At 59.6% G+C, this 12,577-nt stretch overlaps 1 protein-coding gene across 3 annotated transcripts in view; it reads left to right on the top strand.

Annotated features, from left to right (window-relative positions):
* Window positions 1-4,299: 4,299 nt before the first annotated feature.
* PPP6R2 (protein phosphatase 6 regulatory subunit 2) overlaps window positions 4,300-12,577 on the top strand; it is a 55,918-nt gene continuing 47,640 nt past the window's right edge. For all 3 annotated transcript variants that reach the window (XM_030261577.4, XM_030261576.4, XM_030261575.4), the window contains exon 1: window positions 4,300-4,456. The gene's annotated coding sequence lies outside the window, so the exon portion shown is untranslated. The remainder of the gene's footprint in view (window positions 4,457-12,577) is intronic.

The following is a 12,577-nucleotide window of genomic DNA, read 5'->3' as shown; positions in this document are numbered from 1 at the left end:
CCCATTCCTTCACAATTTCCCAGAGCCACAAGGCAGGACAGGCAGATGTTGGAATCACAGAGCCTGGGAATCCTGGGATGGTTTGGGTGGGAAGGGACCCCAGAGCCCCTCCAGTGCCACCCTGCCATGGCAGGGACACCTCCCACTGCCCCAGGCTGCTCCAGCCCCAGTGTCCAGCCTGGCCTTGGGCATTCCAGGGATCCAGGGGCAGCCCCAGCTGCTCTGGCAATCCCAGCCCAGCCAGGAATTCCTCATTCCCAATCTCCCATCCATCCCTCTGGCAGTGGGAGCCATTCCCTGTGTCCTGTCCCTCCATCCTTGTCCCCAGTCCCTCTGCAGCTCTCCTGGAGCCCCTCCAGGCCCTGCCAGGGGCTCTGAGCTCTCCCTGGATCCTTCTCCTCTCCAGGCTGGGCATTCCCAGCTCTCCAGCCTGGCTCCACAGGAGGTTTCCATGAACTGAGGACCTGCCCCAGGGCAGTTCTGCTTTGCTGTTGATGAAACCCCCAAGATCTCAGGTCTCCTTTGCCCAGCTCCCCCGGTACTGTCCCGGTTGGAGCCGTGCCCGGGGCTGCTGGTGCCGGCCAGCAGAAGGTGCAGAGCGGGATTTTCCCGGAGTGCTGAGCTTGGTGCCCTCGGGAGAGGCTGTGGAGGGTCCGATGGCAGGAGCCCCGATCCCAGAGCCCGGCTGAGCCCGGGGAGCTCCCGGCTGGGGCTGGACCATATTTGGGAAGGTCGGCGCTGCAGCTCTGGATGCTGCCGAGCTCGGAGCTGCCGGGGCTGCTGCTCATCTCCCCGGCAACCCGCAAACACAACATTGCCCAAGCCTGGCGGCTATAATTAACCCGGCCCGCAGGAGCGCTGCCCGGGCTGCCCGTGCTCCCGCACCGCCGGGCACTGCGGACAATGTTCCCCGGAGCAGCGAGGAGCATTCCCCGCAGCCCCGGGAACTCGGGGTGCCGCGGGCCAAGCAATGCGAGCTGCTCCTGGGGCTGTTTGTGCCCGGGCACTCGGAGCTGTGCGATTTCAACCAGGCCTGCTCGCTCGGCAGCCAGAGAGAAACGCTGGGGTTTGGAGAAGCTCCCAGAGCAGCGCTGGGTGCCCGGCAGAGGCTGTGGCTGTCCCCTCCTCCCTGCAGGGCCGCTCAGATTAATGTCAAACTGGCGCTGGGAGATCCTGTTCTGATGCCTGCTGGAGGCACCAGATCACGCCTCAATCCTGAGCCAAGAATAGATCCCAGAATTCTTCATCATCCACAGCCTATTCTGGGCCTGCAGCCTCCCACCCAGCGTGTGCCCGCTCCCGCTCCCGCTCCCGCCGGGAATCCTGCTCCGGAGCTGGCAGCTCTGCAGCCAGAGCGCTCCTTGTGCTGAGGGGCTGCCCTCGCACAGAGAACCAGGGAATCCAGGAGTGCTTTGGATCAAAGGGGTCCCTAATGCCACCCAGTGCCACCCTGCCAGGGACAGGGACGCCTTCCGTGAGTCCAGGCTGCTCCAGCCCCATCCAGCCTGGCCCTGCCACACCTGCTCAGCCCCTTGGGTCAGTGCTAGAAGAGATTCCAGCAGTTGTTCCCAGTGGGATCCAGTGGCCCGTGTCACAGCCAGGGCTCAGAACCATGGCCTGGGGTGTCTGTCCCTGTCCCTGTCCCTGTCCCTGTCCCCGTCCCTGTCCCTGTCCCTGTCCCTGCAGGGAGAGGGGAGCTGGCAGCTCCTGGCCCTGCTGCTGCCAAGCCCAGAGTTCAGCTGTATCTTAGCGTGTTCCAGAGGGCTGGAGCAGAGACGAAGGAAGCTGTTCCAAGGTTGGAACTCTAGAAATCAGCTGGAGGAGTCAGGCTGTACAACCCTGGCCCTCCTGGGAGTGGGAATAGACTCTGGGGGTGACTGGAAGATTTAGGAATTCGCCTGGATGGTTTCATCTTATCCCCAGAATCCACAATAAGCCACAAAAAATGCTTTATAAGCCCATTTCCCTCCAACAGACAAAACAGGGAAGTGAAACTCCTGAGGTTGTGCTATTTTTTCCCACATTAATGGCCACCAACGTGCTAATTACCACACTGGGTGCTGTATAAATTCTAGGAGTCCTTCACACTGGAAAAGCATCCATAAATGAGGAGTTTTACCCACTCAGTCATGGGGGACACCCTGGCCTGTGGCAGGGGGGTGACACGGGATGAGCTCCCTCCCAACCCCGACCATTGCAGGATGCCGTGATTCAGTGCCCCCGTCAGCAGGGCAGCACAAAACCATCCCTCTTTTCCCATGGCAAAGGCCACGTTTTCCCTGTAAACTTCAACCACGTGCAGGAATCTCTGCAGGGTCAAGGCCCCGGCGAGAGCAGCGCAGAGCGGCTTAGTGGTAAATCTCATGGCAGGAATTCGCTTTGGAATGAAGGATTGGATCGCTTCCTGCTGGTTCCTGGAGGATGCTGGCACTCGGAAAGCAGTTTATCCACGAGACAGAGACAGATCCAGGCACGGCGACAGCGGATCCAGGAGCCCAGGCTGCCAGCATGACTCAGAGATCCCTGCTCCCTCTGTCTCCCTTTTCCCCTCCCTTCTCCATGCTCACTCCCACAGCCCTGGACGCAGTGGACCCTGTCCCCACCCCACTCCCCTGACCCCCATCTCTGGGGTCCCCCCTTGCAGTAGCACCAGAGCCACCTGAAGGCCGTGGCCACGGAAGGGCTCCCACTGTCCCCGTGTCCCCACAGCCGTGGGGTCCTGTCCTCGTGCCCCTCCTGCTCCCCGCAAGGCTGTGACCACCCCAGGGGCTGCAGCGTGCCCACCCTCAGTCTGTGGGCTGTCCCCTTGCCCCTGTCCCTGGGGCCACCCCACCCTGTCCCCCCCTTTGCCCCACCATCCCAGACCCCCTGTCCTCGTGTCCCCATTGCCATCCCAGTGTCCCCATGACTCTGTCCCTGTCACATCCCCGTCCCACCATCTCCCCGTCCCCAGTCCCCGTGGTCTCCATCCTCTTATCCTCAATCCTGTCCCTGTCTTCCCATGTCCCCGTTCCTGTCCCCCGTCCCCGTTCCAATGTCAACCGCATCCCATCCCCGCCCCTGTCCCCCCATTCGTGTCCATGTGTCCCCATCCTCATCCTCCTGTCCTCATCCCCACTCCCCCCACCATTCCACCCCACCATTCCCAACCCCATTCCCACCCCTGTCCCCCTGTCCTGTTCCACTGTTCCCATCCCGAGTTGTGATCCCCACCCCACCATCCTCATCCCCGTCCTGTGGTGTCTGTGTCCCCATGTCCGTGTCCCATCTTCAACCCCGTGCCCATCCCTGTCCCCATACCCATGTTCTTATGTCCGTGTCCCCATCCCCATGTCCCCATCTCCATGTCCGTGTCCCCAATCCCCGTGTCCCCATCCCCATGTCCCCATCTCCATGTCCGTGTCCCCAGTCCCCGTGTTCCCATCCCCGTGTCCCCATCTCCATGTCCCCATTCCCATCCCCCTGTCCCCGTGCCCATCCCTGTCCCCATACCCATGTTCTTATGTCCGTGTCCCCATCCCCATGTCCCCATCTCCATGTCCGTGTCCCCAATCCCCGTGTCCCCATCCCCATGTCCCCATCTCCGTGCCACATTCCCATCCCCGTGTCCCATCTCCGTGCCCACATTCCCATCCCCGTGTCCCCGTCCCCGTGTCCCATCTCCGTGCCCACATTCCCATCCCCATGTCCCATCTCCGTGCCCACATTCCCATCCCGTGTCCCCATCTCCGTGCCAACATTCCCATCCCCATGTCCCCATCTCCGTGCCAACATTCCCATCCCCATGTCCCATCTCCGTGCCCACATTCCCATCCCGTGTCCCCATCTCCGTGCCCACATTCCCATTCCCATGTCCCCATCTCCATGCCCACATTCCCATCCCCGTGTCCCCATCCCCATGTCCCATCTCCGTGCCCGCATCCCCATCCCCGTGTCCCCATCCCCATGTCCCATCTCCGTGCCCACATTCCCACCCCTGTGTCCCATCTCCGTGCCCACATTCCCATCCCCGTGTCCTCATCCCCATGACCCATCTCCGTGCCCACATTCCCATCCCCGTGTCCCATCTCCGTGCCCACATTGCCATCCCCGTGTCCCCATCCCCATGTCCCATCTCCATCCCCACATTCCCATCCCCATGTCCCATCTCCGTGCCCGTGTCCCCAGTCCCCGTGTCCCCGTCCCTGTCCCCGCGTCCCCGCGGTCCCGCCCCGCCCCAGCCCCGCCCTCCCTCCATAGCCACGCCCATGACGACCACGCCCAGCCCGGGCCCCGCCCCCCGGGCTCGGCCCCGCCCCTCTCCCCCGCCCTGAGGGAGCCGCGGCGCCGCCGCCATTTTGGAGCTGCCGCCGCCGCCGCTCTGCCGCCGCTGCCCGCGTAGCCCCGGCCGGCCCAGCCCGCGGGCCCGGCCCGCAGCCCGGCCCGGCAGCGCCCGAGGGCAGCACGGCACCCGCAGGTGAGACCCGGCTGTCACCGCCGCCCTCGCGGGGCCAGGCTCGGGGCTGGGCCCGGCGCCGCGGACTGGGCCCCGCCGCCCCCCCGGCTCCGCTCCGGCCTCCCGGAGGCGCCCCCCGCGCTCCAGGGGTTCGGCACCCTTCGGGGGGTTCGAAACCTCCCCCGCCGAGCCGCTGTCCGGGGCCGGGCCGTGGTCCCGCCGCCTCGTTCCGTGCGGATCTGGGTTAAACGCGGCTGCTGTGCGCCTGACAGTTTCCTTTGGCCGTCTCTTGGTGCGCGCGGGGCGGGCTGGCGGGGCTGGCGGGGCTGGGGGCTGCGGCCGCGGGCTCCCGGCGCTCCGGGGTCGCACCTGGCCGGCCGGGAGCGGCCGGGGCTGGCGGGACTGGTGGCGGTGGCAAGGTCAGGGGTCAGGTCACCCTTCCTGGGGCTCGGATCCCACTCTTAGAGCTCCACGCGCACTCCCGAGGGTCTGGTCATCTTCTGGGGGCCCTCGACCCGAGGGTCACATCACCCCCCTGGGGGTCTGGTCCCTTTCCCGAGGGTCAGGTCCCCCTTTCGAGGTTCTTGTCCCCCTCCCGGGGGTCAGATCAGTCCAGGAGGTCAGGTCCCTTCCGGAGGTCAGATCACCCTTCTGAGGGTCTTCCTTCTTGGGCTCTGGTTCCCCTGCTATGGGTCAAGTCCCTCTCGGCTGTCTGGTCCCCTTCTGGAGGGTCAGATCCCCCTCCAAGGGGTCTGCTCCCCTTCCCAAGGGTCGGATCCCCTTCCCGGGGGTGTGGTCCCCTTCCCGAGAGTCTGGTCCTGTTCCCAGGGCTCCGGTCCCTCGCGGGGGTCACAGGAGGGGAATCAGTGGTCAGGGTCCCTCTCCCGAGGGTCTGGTCCCTTCCCGGGGTCAGGTCCCTGCCGGGGGAGACAGGAGGGGGATCAGCCTCCCACGCGTGTCACCTCCTGGGGACCTGCCCACCTCAGGGTGCACAGTTTGGCCGTAAATGTCACCGCGCTGGTTTTATTAACGACCAGAAACCGGGGTAGGAGTGGAGGCCCGGCTGGAATCACCACGAGATTGATCTGACAGGAAAGCGGCTCCTGGCAGAGGCTGGGAGGGCCCTGCTGAATTTGAGGGCCTTGTTTTGCACCAGCTAAAAAAAAAAAAAAACGAACTAGGAAGTGAAAAAGAGAAACTAAGAGAACTTGGAGGGGCCTAAGAGGTTTTTCCTCGCTTGATCCCCCAGTTGGAAATTCTTGTTTTAAAAACTTGAAGGTTGTTTTCATCGTTTTATTTTGTGTCTCAGAAAGGAGAAAGCGGTGATTCCAGCCCTGCCCAGCCCCACAGGTTTGAACCAAGCTCTTAGGAGCAGATTTGGGTTATAAAGCTCTGTTTAAAGCCTGATGAGAGAAGAAACATTTATGTTTTCTCTTATTACTCTGACACTTAAAAGCGAACATGCTGCCAAAATACTTCAGTGGTAAAAAAAAAACCCTTGGTGGATGGTAGTATAGGGATTTCCATGGCAACCAATGGTGATCTCATGGGAAGCAAAGTTAAATTTTGGGCTGTCAGTGGGAGCACATCGTGGCCTGGGTGACATTTGCTCGGCAGAAGGTGATGAGGCCTGGGTAGGAACAAACTGGTCTGAAACCAAGGCTTGTTCTCTATGTGTACACTGATATTCCTGGTGCTTTCTGTGCTTCCTTTGGCTTAATGTTGAAATCCAGGGATGTAGGACAATGACCTGGCTGGCAGTGGGGACAGATTGGTGATGCAGCAGCAGGTGCCTGTCGGGCAGGTGGTGCGGGAAAGGTTCCTGCAGAACCTCACACTGGGGGAAGGTTTGTTGTGGGATGCAGGAGCTGTGGAGCATCTCCTGCTCAGCCTGGTGTTCCAGGAGCTCTGCGTGTGCTGTGGGAGGGACAGGGTGAATTTCTGACTTCACAAATTGGAAACTGTCAAAAATAATAACGACGAGGCAGCACTGTGTGAGAGCTGCTGCTCGGGGGTTTGTTACCAGGAGAAAAGTGCTCTGTGGGCTTAGAGGATTTTTGGGAAGCTCCAGGCCGCTGTTGGCAGCGCTTCCCTGGGGAACAGGGGCTGGGGGACCCAGCTGTGTTCCAGAGTGGGATCCCCTGGTCCTGATCCCAGTCTTCTGATTGGATTGGGAGCCAGCTGGAGGGAATCCCATCCCTGCTGTCCCCCACAGTGAGATCCTGAGCGAGAAGGGGGTGTTGGTTCATTAATACTTCCTCTCCTCTTTGGTACAGAGATATCCCAGTGTTTTCCTGTGGTGCTTTTCTATGCTCTGTGCAGGGAATGCTTCATTTGAGATCTCCCCTGAATTTTCTGGTGGCAAAGGGGACCCAGCACTTTTCTTCCCTGAGCCCAGCAGTGGTATGGAGGAATATATGGTATGGAGGAATTCCAGCATCACAGAACCGTGGAATCTCCTGAGTGGGATCCAGCTCCTGGCCCTGCACAGACACCCCGACAATCCCAGCCTGGGCATCCCTGGCAGCAGTGTCCAAACACTCCTGGAGCTCAGGGGCTGTGCCCATTCCCTGGGGAGCCTGGGCAGTGCCCAGCACCCTTGGAAAAGAGCCTTTCCTGATGTCCATGCTATCCCTCCCTGGGTCCTGGAACTGGTCACCGGTGTCTGGGGAGAGCTCGGGGCTGGGAGCAGAGGGATGAGCTTTCCTGCTCTCCCTGCTGGCAGCCAGGTGTGCGTTCTGTGCTCGGGATCACGACTCCGTGGATGTCATCCAGCAGGATGGTTCAACAGGGGCTGCGAGTCAGAGTGCCTGAAGGGCAGGAGCTGCAGCTCAGCCATAAAAATGGGCAAACTGGAATGCCAGGAAATAGGAGAGTCGCTTGTTGCAGTAAATCTTGGGTTTGCAACAGGAGTAGAACAAGAATAACTGGGAAATTTGGGTGCAAATGGTGCAGGAGAAACAGGTGAGGTCGGTGAGCTGAGGGCAAAGGAGGAGCTGGGTTATTCAATCGTAGGATCATGGAATATCCCGAGTTGGAAGGGTCCCACAGGGATCATCCAGTCCGGCTCCTGGCCCTGCCCAGGACGCCCCAAATCCCACCCTGTGCATCCCTGGGCGTGTTGTCCGAGTGCTCCTGGAGCTCTGGCAGTCTCAAGGCTGTGCCCATTCCTTGGGGAGCCTGTGCCAGGTTGACAAAACTTCAGAGAACTTTACAGGGAGGAAGGTTTGTGGGAGGTCTTGTTTTGCTGGATGCAGAATTCCCGAAGAACTAATGTAGAGTGAGTTAATGAGTGACGGCAGCGCTGGGGCCGGGCTGTCAGGCACAGAGCCTCGACCGGGAGCAGCAGTCCCTCACTCCTGGCCCTATTTATAGGGAACACAGCCCTGCTCCCAGTTACATTTATGGGCTGCAGTGGATTTACCTCCTTTTCACAGAAAATCCACAGATGTTGGGGGTTTATGGAAGGCTCAGGGAAGGAATGTGGCCTCTGTGTGACCAGGAGTAGCAACAAAGACTCTTAAGTGTCTCCTTTGATTCAATATTATTGGAAGCAGGAGTGTGTTGTCTTTCCTGGCTGCTGCTGTGTTTCTCTACTTGAGCTTTTCTTTCTCCCTCTCTGCTCCCTGTCCCTCCCATCATCTTCCCCTCACTCCTGGTGGACTTCCCTGCTCCTTGTTTTGATCCTCCCCAGCCACTGGCACTGCAATAACCAATATTGACATTGTTATCACTGCCTGGACTATTTTTACCTGCGCCTTAACACTGGCTTGGAGGGAAACTTGGGCAAATAAATATCAGTTATCTCAGGAAATGAAGCTTTTTCAGCCAAGCTTGAAAATCTCAGACAAAAAAGGCTTGGATTCAGGTGGAATTTGAGTGCCACACATATTGCTGTTGGATGAGGTGTGGAAGTGGGAAGTTCCATCTTTGTGTTTCTTAGTGCCTGTTAGTCCCAGATGGAGCAGAGGCACCTCAAGAGTGACAGTAATAAATGTCTGCAGGGTCTGAAGCCTGACCAAAATTGTGATTTTTGTCAGAGGCGCCTTTAAACCAAGCCCCACGTGGCACTGAGCCGTGACCGGGGGCTGTCACCGCAGCGAGGGTGAGGTGATGGCAGGAGGAAGTGCAGCTCCTCAGCCTGAGCTGGCGGCTCTGCAGCTGCTGGGCTGGGGTTGCTCCTCGTCGTCCTCAGTGTCTCCTTGCTGTGTCCACCTGTTACCTGAGAGCACTCTGGGGGTGGCTGGCCCTGGTGACACGGTACCCACACACCCCATTCCTTCCTCTGGAGTCAGCCTGGGGTGCCTGAGGACACCAGGATCATCTGGGCAGGAGGGGAGGCTGGAAGGCGTGAGAAAAAAACCTTCTGGTGAAATGGCAAAGGGCAGGGAGTCACTGGGGGCAGGCAGAGCTCAGGGCGCTTCCCTGGCTGGGACAGAGTGAAAAGCTTCTCTGGCAGAGCTCTCCACAGACTCTCCTGAGCTGGGAGGGCCCACAGGGATCACAGATCCAGCTCCTGGCCCTGCACAGACACCCCAACAATCCCAGCCTGGGCATCCCAGGGAGGGGAGCTCCAGCAGCCTCAGGGCCGTGCCCATTCCCTGAGGAGCCTGGGCAGTGCCCAGCACCTTCTGGGGAAGAACCTTTCCTGCTTTCCAGCCGTTCCCTCACAGGGAGCCGAGACTGGAGCTGCCCCTGGGGATGATGCTGCAGCCTCTGAGGAGGTCTGAGCTCGCTCTCCTCCAGCTGGACATTCCGGGTGCCCTCAGCCGCTCCTCCAGACCCTTTGCCATCCCCACATCTCTCCTTTGGATGCTCCCCAAGGGCTTTAGTTGTTTTGTGTATTGAGGTGCCCAATCCCAGCACTGCAGCTGAGGCCTCCCCAGTGCAGAGCAGGACAATCCCCTCCCTTGCTGCTGTCCCTAACGCCCCTGAGACAGGGATGTCCCTCCTGGCACCAGGGCACAGCTGTCTCAGATCCCCCTTGCCATCCTCCAGGACCAGGTCCCTTCCCAGAGCTGCTCTCCAACCTCCCCGTCCCAGCCTGTGGGTGCATCCAGGGCTGCCCCTGCCCCGGTGTGGAATCCAGCCCCTGCCTGTGTTAAACCTCACACCGCTGGTGATTCCCAGCCCTCGGATTTGTCCAGGCCTCTCTGCCTTAGGGGAGTCAGCAGCTCCTCCCAGTTGTGTATCATCTGCAGACTTCCCTGGTGTCCCCTCAAGCTGCATCCAGGTCCCCTGGGAAGGTGCTGAAGGGAGCTGGGCCTGAGCTGGAGCCAGGTGGAACTTTGGCTTTGCAGGAAACTTCCCAAACATCTGGAGTGCTGAGTCCAGGGTTTGTGTGGGGCTGACAGTGCCCGTGCTGCACTTCCAGGGTGCCTGTGCTGGGAACCTGGGCTTGCAATGGGGTTTCAGTCCTGTGGTTTGCTGCTGCTCAGAGCTCTGTGGCCCAGAGTGACACTGATGACTCCGGAGTCACTTTGATTTGATTTCCCTGGGCAGCTTTAGGAACAGTGGCAGCAGAGCAGAGCCTGGCGCTGGGAGAGGCACAGACCTGCAGGAGTGGGGATGGTCTGGCTGCTGCAGCCACAGGAAGGAAGAAGGAAATAGAACACAAGAAGCTGCTTCAGTTTCAGTTTTGCCTTTGATTTCTTGTGAGGACTGAGTTCTGTCACACCTCAGACAACGCACTGGTGGCTCTGCTGTGACATTTGGGGTTTTCGTCCATGTGGCAGTTTCTTCCTTTCCTTCCATTCTCGTAGCCCTGCACGGCCTGCAGCTCATTCCAGCTCCTTGCTTGGCTCTGCAGCGAGCTGGGATGAGAAGGTTGTGTTTCCTTAGCTGTTTATTTGTGTTCTCTTCCCTCGGCAGATCCCCCGGGACGCCGTTTAATTGAATTCTTTCATGTCAAGATGGATTTCTTTTCTTTGAGAAGGATAATTGAGCCCGCGAGCTCACAGATTGAAAAGTGTCCCCGTGTCCCCGAGGCAGAGGACGAAGGGCACGGTTGCACGGTGCCAGGAGCGGGCACAAGGCCAGGCTGCCCTGTGCTGGCACCGCGTCCGTGCGGATGGCAGCGGCAGAGCCGCGGGCGCGGGGCCAGCGCCGGGAGCTCCGCAGCTGGAGCGGCACGGCAGCGCTGGCACCAGGGACACACGGGGACGTGGGACCCAGGAAGGAGCAGGGTGACAGGGCTGGGGCTGTCCTGGGGATTTAACCAGGGCGTGGTTGGGTGGCACTGGCAGCGTCATGGTGCAACATGTTCCCAGTGTGGCTGTGCCGGTGCTGGGCTCACAGGGAGCAGGGCTCAGACACCTCCCCTGCCTGGGAACTTCTGCTGCTGCCTCTGAGCTGCAGCTCCCGGCAGCAGAGGGACCTGGGGCTGCTGGAGTGAGCCCAGACAGGCCATGGCGGTGCTGGAGCCCCTCTGCTCTGGAGCCAGGCTGGGAGAGCTGAGGGGGCTCACCTGGAGAGGAGAAGGACCCAGGGAGAGCTCAGAGCCCCTGGCAGGGCCTGGAGGGGCTCCAGGAGAGCTGCAGAGGGACTGGGACAAGGCCTGAGGGACAGGACACAGGGAATGGCTCCCACTGCCAGAGGGCAGCCATGGATGGGAGATTGGGAATGAGGAATTCCTGGCTGGGCTGGGATTGCCAGAGCAGCTGGGGCTGCCCCTGGATCCCTGGAATGCCCAAGGCCAGGCTGGACACTGGGGCTGGAGCAGCCTGGGACAGTGGGAGGTGTCTCTGCCATGGCAGGGTGGCACTGGAGGGGCTCTGGGGTCCCTTCCCACCCAACCCATTCCATGACTCTGTGCTCCTGCTTCACTGAACATGAGTCCCACTGCTGGAAGCTCTGCTGGGCGGTTGGAATATGGGGCTGGAATGTGATGGGATTGCAGCAGTGGGGCTGCAGTGGTGTTGACAACAGTCATGATTCTGTGTTAGTTAAGTCAAGCTCAGCCCGGGGAATGGAATATCCAGATTATCTTGAGAGCCCTCAGCCCCTGAGCCAGGACAGGCTCATTCCTGCTCATTCTGTACCATTTAGCAAATTGGAAAACACCAAAGGATGTTTTTTCAGCTTAGCTCTGCTGCTTGTTTCCTTTTTATTTTTCAGTTGCAAGATTGTTTTTCTTTGTGATCAGTTGTTATTTACTGCTTCTGCATTATGCTAGTCCTTGTTCCCTGCCGTAGTTGGAATGTGATGGTCTTTAAAGTCACTTCCCACCCAAACCATTCTATGATTCCCTGATTTACTGTATCATTATTTCATGTTGCACTGTCCATGGTATATCCTAAATTTTCTTCCATGGGTTTCTAAGTGTTTCCCCTCCCCCCAGCAATGTTTTCCATACTCTGCCTTGGCTTTCCAGGGGCTGGAACCTCTCCCAAAGTTCCCACCTCTGTGATGCAAACCCCTCTTTCTGAGGTAACGGTTCAGGGTTCCTTTTTCAGTCAGTGAAGGAGCCAGGTGCTCATTCCCTGTCTGTGCAGGGGTCTGAAATAGCTGAGCTGTGCTGGAGAAGTGCTCCAGCGTTCCTGTCCTGCCCAGGGAATCTGTGTGACTGACTGGCATCAGTCATCCCCAGTATAAATATCTGCACTTGGCTGCGACCAGCCTGGGCAGGGGACACCTGCAGGGCTGGGACAGGGACAGGGACCTCCTCACCTGGCTCAGGCAGCCTGGGAGCTGCTCAGCACGAGAGATTGGGCTGGGTGCTCCCCGGGAGCTTTTCCAGCCTAAAATATTCCGTGACTCTGAGACGCTGATGTTTTGCCATGTCCAAACCTTGAACTCTGCCTGGGAACCGTCTCCCTCTTCCACAGTGGGTGGAGGAGTTTGCTGCTGGAAGCAGGAAGGGATTCAGAACCATGGAGATCTCTCTAAGGCCAAAGAAGTGAACCAAATTCAAGTGTTGTTGTGCATTCTGCGAGGAGCGCGGGGCACAGCTCTGCTGCTCCTGGCGTCAGGAGGACGTGGAGCTGCTGGGGCAGGTCCAGAGGAGCCCAGCACCTTCAGACAGAGACAGCCTGGGAAAGCTGGGAACGTTCAGCCTGGGGAAGGGAAGGTCATGTGGAGACCTCGCAGCACTTTCCAGGGTCTGAAGGGATCCGAGAGAGCCAGTGAGGGACCCTGAATCAG

The sequence above is a fragment of the Taeniopygia guttata genome, chromosome 1A (genome assembly GCF_048771995.1).
Source record: "Taeniopygia guttata chromosome 1A, bTaeGut7.mat, whole genome shotgun sequence".
In the NCBI taxonomy this organism is placed as follows: domain Eukaryota; kingdom Metazoa; phylum Chordata; class Aves; order Passeriformes; family Estrildidae; genus Taeniopygia; species Taeniopygia guttata.
Note: the sequence above shows the minus strand (reverse complement) of the source record. Positions and strands in the feature narration are given on the sequence as shown.